A 10427-nucleotide genomic window follows, 5' to 3' on the forward strand; every position below is an offset into this window, starting at 1 on the left:
AATTTAATCTACAATATGTGTCAAAGTTGTCTGTAATTGGACAAAGGTCGTGACCTTAGGTCAAGTTTGGGTATGCTTCACTTACAGTATTAGATACTGATTCACTAAAAAAGAGGAAAAGAGTAACTTGAAGAAATTACTGTAGATCAAATATCATTTTGCTTTTTGGGAATAAATATACAAAATAAATTATAATTAATGAAATATTTTGATCGTTTGTTTCTTTTTCATTTTCAATATCTTTCAATTATTTGATAGATACAAATAATTTATATCATTGAAAGCATAACAAAGCATGAGTTCAGATCTAATTATTTCGGGAGCACCAATGCCACTGAGGAGACACAATAAATAGCGAATGCATATGTTGGAGATATGTGGTCACCAGCCAATACAACAGCTTGATTTATTACAATCGAATGTGTAACTTGTATGTTTTGAAAAGTGACTGCGTAATGTTGATTAGAGTTATCGCCCGCTCCTACCCCAAATTGTTGCGAGCTGAGATTTCTCTGATTTACACATTTGTCTTCTGATAACGGTCAGCATCGAAGTTTACAAACATACATTCATGCATACGCAATAACTTACTGAATGCAATACAACATGTATAGAAATAGAAAAACTGAGTACTTGATTACATGCAAATTAACAAAGGCGACTCAGTATATGACTATATATTTATATATACCCTTCGTGTCTTCCCCCAGAGCAAATACATATAACGCAGATGTCACTGTGTTCTTTCACTTTGGTTACGCAATGAATAATCTCAGCTGGTGCGTTATCGTAGTAGTGCTATCCATCTACTGGTCGCTGAAACAGATTTTCCTCAGGAGTGGTTCGTGGTATGTATACATTAGCAGCCAGTAGATGGCCCATTTGATCCATGTAAATCCCATTCGATCCTAACATCAGGGCGTGTGGACATCTTATATTAATATCATTGATGTGAAATATGCTGAATCAAAGCAAATAATCCAAGCTCACTTACAAAACGATTGTCTAATGCGTCCGATTTCCCTCCTTGTCCTGACATGTACCTTATGAACAACCTATCTACCTATGATTATAAATATCCTTCAGGGGAGACTATTCAAAATGATAACACCAGCGTCATTGATAAGAAGGTCTCCCTATTAGTATCCAGTGTGATGAAAATACTCTCGAGACAGTTAAACATTATTTGATGGAATGCCCATGCCACTATTATATCAGACTAAATTTAGAAAAGTGCAGGACTTGAGAGCGACAGCTCATTTTCTGTAATTACACTTACATGGGGCCCTATCATATTTCATAGTTCAATAGCAGGCAACATTAGACTTCGTAACGGAATCAGGGCGGTCGGGTAGCCTAGTGGTTAAAGCGTTCGCTCGTTACGCCGAAGACCCGGGTTCGATTCCCGACATGGGTACAATATATGAAGCCCATTTCTGGTGTCCCCCGCCGTGATATTGCTGGAATATTGCTAAAAGCGGCGTAAAAACCATACTCACTCACTGACTCGTAACGGCATCGGAAAATTTGATATGTTATGAAAACCAATATAGATTGTGTATTGACTTATAAACCATTTAAACATATTTCCTCTTTTGTCTGATCTGTTTTTTTATGGAATGTGTTCTTACTTTTCAAAAATGAACTATTGATTACTTGTGGTTTTAAAAGATAAACTATATCATGACACAGATTGGTTAATCATCCGATTTTCTCACTTTGCCTATATTTAGAGACATGTGACATTTTCACCCTGCTCAGACGACATTGTCACGGGAAACCTAGACGAGCCGATTCAAAATGCACTGATAATCCATATCAGCCCGGCAGGGGGTGTACTACAGGTCTGGCTATTACACCCCTGTGATATGACCGTCTCCATCTTGGCGCTATCGCACATGTAATATGTGTCATATCATTGATAGGCATACATGATAAAAGTCGATAACACACAAGTGTTGAAATGAACAACATCTAGTTCTTGTTTATAATTATGGACATGTCATAACTATTTATAACACTTTTTCTTAAATACGATAGTCAAACAAGACAGGTTTCATATACAAGTATTTTGTCCTTATGACCAACAGGCAATCAAAGTAGTGTTTTCAAAATGATTTTAAACAATTTGACCTGAGTTAATCTTATTTGTTTAGGCGGCTGTAAGAACAAAATCGAAATAACGATATTAAATATTTTATAGCTCGGATCCCGATTGTGAATATATGTTTTGGAGCCTTGACAATTATTAATAGGATCAGATTCAAGGGAAATCGGCTGACACAACTCCGTCTGTGGACGACATACAGGACCAAACACTATTTTATCCTGCTTTGTCTATTGGTTGGTTGGTTGGTTGGTTAGTTGTTTGACGCCGCACTCAGCAATATTCCAGCCAAATGACGGCGGTCTGTAAATAGTCGAGTCTGGACCAGACAATCTAATGATTAATATCATGAGCTTCGATCCATGCAACTGGGATCGATGACTTGCATCAACCAACTTAGCGAGCCTGACCAACCGATCCCGTAAGTCGTATCTTTACGACAAGCATAGTCGCCTTTTACGGCAAGTATTGGTTTGCTGAAGACGTAATCTACCCCGGAAAAAATCACAAAAAGGGTGTGATATGCCCTTTGTTTCAGCAGGTTGATTTTCTTTGTGACTATCATGTATGTACACGTACCGAGGTTTGACGATTCGAATTAGATGAGGTTCCCTTTGTCACCTTCACATAAAGCCGTTTGTGAATAATTTATTTCGTGCAATGTTCGAGGGGGGGGGGGGGGGGGGGGGGCAGAAAATAGTTCTGAGCCTAACTACGAAGGATGGAGAGTACGCACGAAACAGTTTACATGTATTTAGTACAATACTTTCTTACACACCTGTGGGTGAGAAACCCATTTGAGATAACATCTGTGTGAGATCGAATTCAAGGCCCCCGATTGGCTACTCCATGGTGATGACCTGAGGTCAGATTATGATGGACTACTTTCCTGATTGTAAGTCATTGATAAGTTGCTTGTGCTTCAGTCGAATGTTCACCTATGTCGTCTGTATTTAATGTTATGGTTTAAGAGTGTAAACCCCCTGGATGCCACATTGACATATACTGAGGGGCGATTGATAAGTTGTGAGCCTACCTCTGAAGGAGTGTGGTACGGATGAATTCCTTTGTGGTGGTGATAGACTGATCAAGTACAGTGACATACACAGGAGGATTGTTGTACTGGACACATTATTTAGTTTAGTATAAGCTATTGACTGCAAGGGGGGTTATGAGATGACTTAAAATGGAGAAACAGGAAACGCGAGCTGTTATCAAATACCTTTACAAGAAAGGCTTAACACCCAATGCCATATATGAGGACATGTTATCCACACTAGGGGAAGATGCCCCGTCATATGCAACAGTGAAAAGATGGGTGGCAGAGTTTAAACGTGGGCGATGGAGCACTGATGATGAACCCCGTCCTGGTCCACCTGTTGTGTCTTCAACACCTGAAAAGGTACAGCGAATCCTGGACATAGTCATGGACGACCGACGAGTGACACAGCGACAGATAGCCAACTTAGTGGACATCTCTCAGGAGCCAGTGCATTTCATTCTGACAGATATTCTAGGAATGCACAAGGTTTCTGCTCGATGGGTCCCCAAACTGTTGACTGCTGATCAGAAACGTCAAAGAGAGAATCTCTCAAGGGAGAACCTCATGCTTTTTTAAGGTGATCCAGATAACTTTCTCAAACGATTTGTTACAATGGACGAAACATGGGTCCACCACTTTGAACCTGAATCAAAACAACAGTCTAAACAGTGGAAACATGTCACATCTCCTACAAAGAAAGCAAAGTCTGTGCCTTCAGCTGGGAAAGTCATGGCATCCGTGTTTTGGGATTCCAAAGGTGTGATCATGGTGGACTGGCTTCCTAAAGGCCGTACTGTTACAGGGGGTTACTATATGGAGCTTCTGGGACAGTTAAGAGAGAAAATCAAAGTTACGCGACGTGGAAAGTTGACGAAAGGTGTGATTTATCATCACGACAATGCTCCAGCACAAAATCCATGAGTGTGGCTTTGAACTTCTCCAACATCCACCTTATTCACCTGATTTGGCTCCGTCGGACTATCATCTGTTCCCACAGTTGAAAAGGCATTTAGCTGGAACTCATTTCCAGTCAGATGATGACGTCATTACAGCGGTCAACAACGTTTTGAGTGACTTCTACAAAAGTGGCATAATGGCATTGAAACATCGCTGACGGAAGTGTGTTGACCTTAAAGTGGACTATGTCGAAAAATAAAAAGCTTTGGTATCAAACTGACTTTGTTTTCTTTGTTAGGCTTAGAACTTATCAATCGCCCCTCGTATGTCCCTCTTCTTCAACCCTCACTTCGAAGTCGAATAAAATTCAAAATACACTGTGCACACTTATACACTTCACAGTTTTGAATTCTGTGTGAAATTCACTCTTCTGTAATATCATCCACTGATAGGCAAAATTTTTTACCGAAAGTGACCTATGAAAATTCGGTACATCGTAAATCTCTCCATTTAGACGCATTACTAAATGACCATTCACAGCGTTATTTACTCTGTGTTAAGAACTCTAAATATTTGATATTTACCCGAAGAATTGAAATTAAAAAATAACATATTAGTGATCATGAGAATCTGTTTTTCATCCAAATATTAATTATAATTTTGAAACGTCGATTAGAATCGTTAAGAATGTTTTGGAAAATACGCAAACACAAACGCCGAAGTGTATATTATTATTAAACATATTTTATTGTCCAAAAAGACAAAGGGAATTTGCAACGCCTTCTCCATATATACAGTTACACATAATATTGCATAATGAAAATGGACAATTTACAGTTGAAGCTTCACATTGTGGAAACATAGTGCGCAATACATTTACAGTGCTCATATGAAGGATATGTACAATGTGCTGGAAAGTGAAGACATATGCTAATATTATACATTTTAGTATGTACATTACGCCACATTGGATAGTGTTTACAAAATCGCGGTTCAGGTGCCGATTATGAGACGCCTGTTAGATCACATCTATTTCAAATTCAACTGCGATACATGCAACCTGAAATGCTCATACACTTTAGAATCAAATGACAAATGGTCTTTGTCACCAATACACATTATCTAGATACAATCAAGCGAAATAAATTAGGTGTGGAAACGAACATAGTGCTCGAAAAACTGTACTTGTTGAAACTTTAACAGAGCAAAATTCAGATCTTACACTAGCTCCAATTTTGTGCTATCCATTCGTCTAATTGCTGCATACATTGGCGCATGCGTAGAGACTTCCTGGGAAGAGTAACATAACACGAATTATAGAATTAAAAATAGATACATGACAATGATCAAGTAAATTCAATAGAAGTCGTAAATGTTTCCTTCTTGTGTGTCACCATGACTGACGGAGAGTCACGCACAACGACGACGGCAGTTATCTGCATTTCTGACCGTGTCTCTTAATTACATTGGAAAACATAAAACAAATAACAGTGCGCAGATAGTCACAATGGTTCTGATTAATTACATGACACATTTATGTATATACGATCCCACAATCAACGTAAATCCTCCTCTGGAAATCCCGCGTACTGTTGTCAGTGAACACGCCATTTTGCAAAAGTCGGTCAGCGGTAGTGATGTCTTTCTTTGTAATTTCTTTGAGGTGAAAACGTTTAACTCAACATCCAGCGGGTTCTCTGATTTTATCTAGCTTGCATTATCACCATCGCCCTGATAATCCACAGATGTGGCGTAAACTTTTTGTGTAGGGTCACGTTATTTAAGTAATCACTAAGCAGTACGTCGGATGACGTCACTTATGACCGTTGTGTTATGTATAAATGCGCCACTGCGATCATGAGAATAAGGCAGAATGCATCGTTTCGATGCTAAAAATGTGCGCTTGTAGGGTGTGTAAGAAATAGATAACTGCACTCGTGTCTGATCTTACAACTCGTTGTTTAAAAGCGTATCTAACGAGCCTTTTGAAACAACTCTTTGTAAGGTAAATGGTATCTGACAGACACTCATGTAGTAATCTCTATTTCCATCCTTACTGGCTGCATTTGAACCAAACACACAACCAGGCAGCATATTTCTACATGCATCAAAGTGACCAGGAGTTATCCGTTGATGAGACTGTCCGATGATTATTTACATTATGCAAATGATGATGACGTCATTTTACACCTCTACGAGGAAGCCTTCTACAGAAGTGTATGGATATCAGAGGGGATCACGTTGGAAAATAATTAGCATCCATCAACTCCGTCAACGCCCTCCATCATAGTGAGGGTCAGAACGCTTCCCTCTCACATTCCCTGATGAAGGTCAGAGGTTATAGACGTGAGTGGGTGAGTGCTGTTAGGTCATTCAACATCACGGCGGGTGACACCAGAAATAGTGTCCACAAACTGTAGTCATTAAACCGGGCCGTTTTAAAGGCTACCCAACTACTGCTACTACTATTATGACCACTACTATCACCACCGCTACTGCTACTCATACCACTACTACTACTACTACTACTACTACTACTACTACTACTACTACTACTACTACTACTTTAACTACTACCACTACTACTACTACTACTACTACTACTATCACAACTTCTACTTCTACTACTACTACTACTACTACTACTACTACTACTGCTACTACCACTACTACTACTACTACTACTACTACCACTACTACTAGTATAATAGCACCACTACTACTACTTCGTCTGCAACAACTACCACTACTACTACTGCTACTACTATTACTACTACTACTACCACTACTACTACTACTACTACTAGTATAATAGCACCACTACTACTACTTCGTCTGCAACAACTACCACTACTACTACTACTACTACTACTACTACTACTACTACTACTACTACTGCTATCACAACAACTACTACTACTACTACTACTACTGCTATCACAACTACTTCTACTACTACCTCTACTGCTTCTACTACTACCACTGGAACCACTTCTACTTCTTTATTTTTACTACTACCACTACAACTACTACTACTACTTCTACTACTACTACTACTACTACTACTACTACTATCACAACTACTACTACTACTTCTACCACCTCTACTGCTACTACTGCTGTCACTGGAACCACTACTACTACTATTACTTTTACTTTTACTACTACTACTACTTCTACTACTACTACTACTACTACTACTACTACTACTACTACTATAATAGCACCACTACTACTTCTTCGTCTGCAAAAACTACCACTACTACTACTGCTACTACCACTATATCTGCTTTTACTACTACTGCTACTACTACTACTACTACTACTACTACTACTACTACTACTACTGTAAATACCATTACTGTTTTACTACTACTGCTACCACTGCAACTACAACTACTACTGCCAATACTACTGTAACTACTACTACGACACTACCTCTACTGCTACTACTACTACTACCACTGGAACCACTACTACTACTATTACTTTTACTACTACCACTACAACTACTACTACTACTAGTTCTACTAATACTACTACTGCTATAACAACTGCTACTACTACTACTACTACTACTACTACTACTACTATAATAGCACCACTACTACTTCTTCGTCTGCAAAAACTACCACTACTACTGCTGCTACTACCTCTATATCTGCTTTTACTAACACTGCTGGTACTACTGCTGCTACTACTACTACTACTACTACTACTACTATCAATACTACTCCTACTACTACTACTACTACCACTACTACTATAACTTATACTACTACTAGTACTACTACCTCTACTACTACTACTACTATTACTTTTACTACTACTACTACTACTACTACTACTACTACTACTACCACTGCTACTACTTATGTTGCTGCTACTACTACGACTAGTATAAAAACACCACTACTACTACTTCGTCTGCAACAACTACCACTACTACTACTACTACTGCTTCTACCACTACTACTATAATTCCAACTACTAGCACTACTACTAGCACTACTACTACTACTACTACTTCTACTACTACTACAACTGCTGCTGCTGCTATTACTGCTTTTACTACTACTGCTACCACTGCTACTACAACTACATCTTCCACTACTACTACTGCTATCACTACTACTACTACTACTACAACTAGGACTACTACTTCTTCTACTACAACTACTACTACCACTACTACGCTACCACTTTTACTACTTCTACTATTACAACCACTGCTATTACTGTTAGCACCGCTACCACCAACACCACAGCAACTACTATTACGACTTCTGCTATTACTACTACTGCTACTACTACTACCACTAGTTGTAGTACTACTTTCACCACCACTACTGCTGTTTCTACTTCTGCTGCTGCTGCTACTACTACTACTTCTACAACTACTACAACTACTACTACTACTACTACTACTACTACTACTACTACCACTACTACTACTACTACTACTACTACTACTACTACTACTACTACTACCACTACTACTAGTATAATACTACTACTACTACTACTACTACTACTGCTATCACAACAACTACTGCTACTACTACTACTACTACTGCTATCACAACTACTTCTACTTCTACCTCTACTGCTTCTACTACTACCACTGGAACCACTTCTACTTCTTTATTTTTACTACTACCACTACTACTACTACTACTACTTCTACTACTACTACTACTACTACTACTACTACTACTACTACTACTACTACTACTACTATCACAACTACTACTACTACTACTACTACTACTACTACCACCTCTACTGCTACTACTGCTGTCACTGGAACCACTACTATTACTTTTACTTCTACTACTACTACTACTTCTACTACTACTACTACTACTACGACTACTACTACTACTACTACTACTACTACTACTATAATAGCACCACTACTACTTCTTCGTCTGCCAAAACTACCACTACTACTACTGATACTACCACTATATCTGCTTTTACTACTACTGCTACTACTACTACTACTACTACTACTACTACTACTACTACTACTACTATAATAGCACCACTAGTACTTCTTCGTCTGCAAAAACTACCACTACTACTACTGATACTACCACTATATCTGCTTTTACTACTACTGCTACTACTAGTACTACTACTACTACTACTACTACTACTACTACTACTACTACAACTACTAGCAGTACTACTACTACTACTGTAAATACCATTACTGTTTTACTACTACTGCTACCACTGCTACTACAACTACAACTGCGACTACTACTGTAACTACTACTACGACGCTACCTCTACTGCTACTACTACTACTACTACCAATGGAACCACTACTACTACTATTACTTTTACTACTACCACTACAACTACTACTACTAGTTCTACTAATACTACCACTACTACTATAACTTATACTACTACTATTACTTTTACTACTACCACTACAACTACTACTACTACTAGTACTACTAATACTACTACTGCTATCACAACTGCTACTACTACTACTACTAATATTACTACTATAATAGCACCACTACTACTTCTTCGTCTGCAAAAACTACCACTACTACTGCTGCTACTACCACTACATCTGCTTTTACTAACACTGCTGGTACTACTGCTGCTACTACTACTACTACTACTACTACTACTACTACTACTACTACTACTATCAATACTACTCCTACTACTACTACTACTACTGCTACCACTGCTACTACAACTACATCTTCCACTACTACTACTGCTATCACTACTACTACTACTACAACTAGGACTACTACTACTTCTACTACAACTACTACTACTACTACTACTACGCTACCACTTTTACTACTTCTACTATTACAACCACTGCTATTACTGTTAGCACTGCTACCACCAACACCACAGTAACTACTATTACGACTTCTGCTATTATTACTACTGCTACTACTACTACCACTAGTTCTAGTACTACTTTCACCACCACTACTGCTGTTTCTACTTCTGCTGCTGCTACTACTACTACTACTACAACTACTACAACTACTACTACTACTACTACTACTACTACAACTACTACTGCTACTACTACTGCCACTACTATTACTGCTACCACTGCTACTACAACAACTACCACAACTACCGCAACTACTACTATTACTACTACTACTACTACTTCAACTTCTACTACTACTACTACTACTACTACTGCTGCTACTACAACTACAACTACTACTACTACTACTGCTACTACTATAACTGCTTGTACTTCTACTGCTACCACTGCTACTTCAACTACTACTACTACTACTACTGCTACTACAACTACAACTAAAACTACCACAAGTACTATTACTATTACTGCTTGTAAAACTACTACTAGTACTACTA

The sequence above is a fragment of the Haliotis rufescens genome, unplaced genomic scaffold (assembly GCF_023055435.1).
Source record: "Haliotis rufescens isolate VD_foot unplaced genomic scaffold, xgHalRufe1.0.p SCAF_9, whole genome shotgun sequence".
Lineage (NCBI taxonomy): Eukaryota > Metazoa > Mollusca > Gastropoda > Lepetellida > Haliotidae > Haliotis > Haliotis rufescens.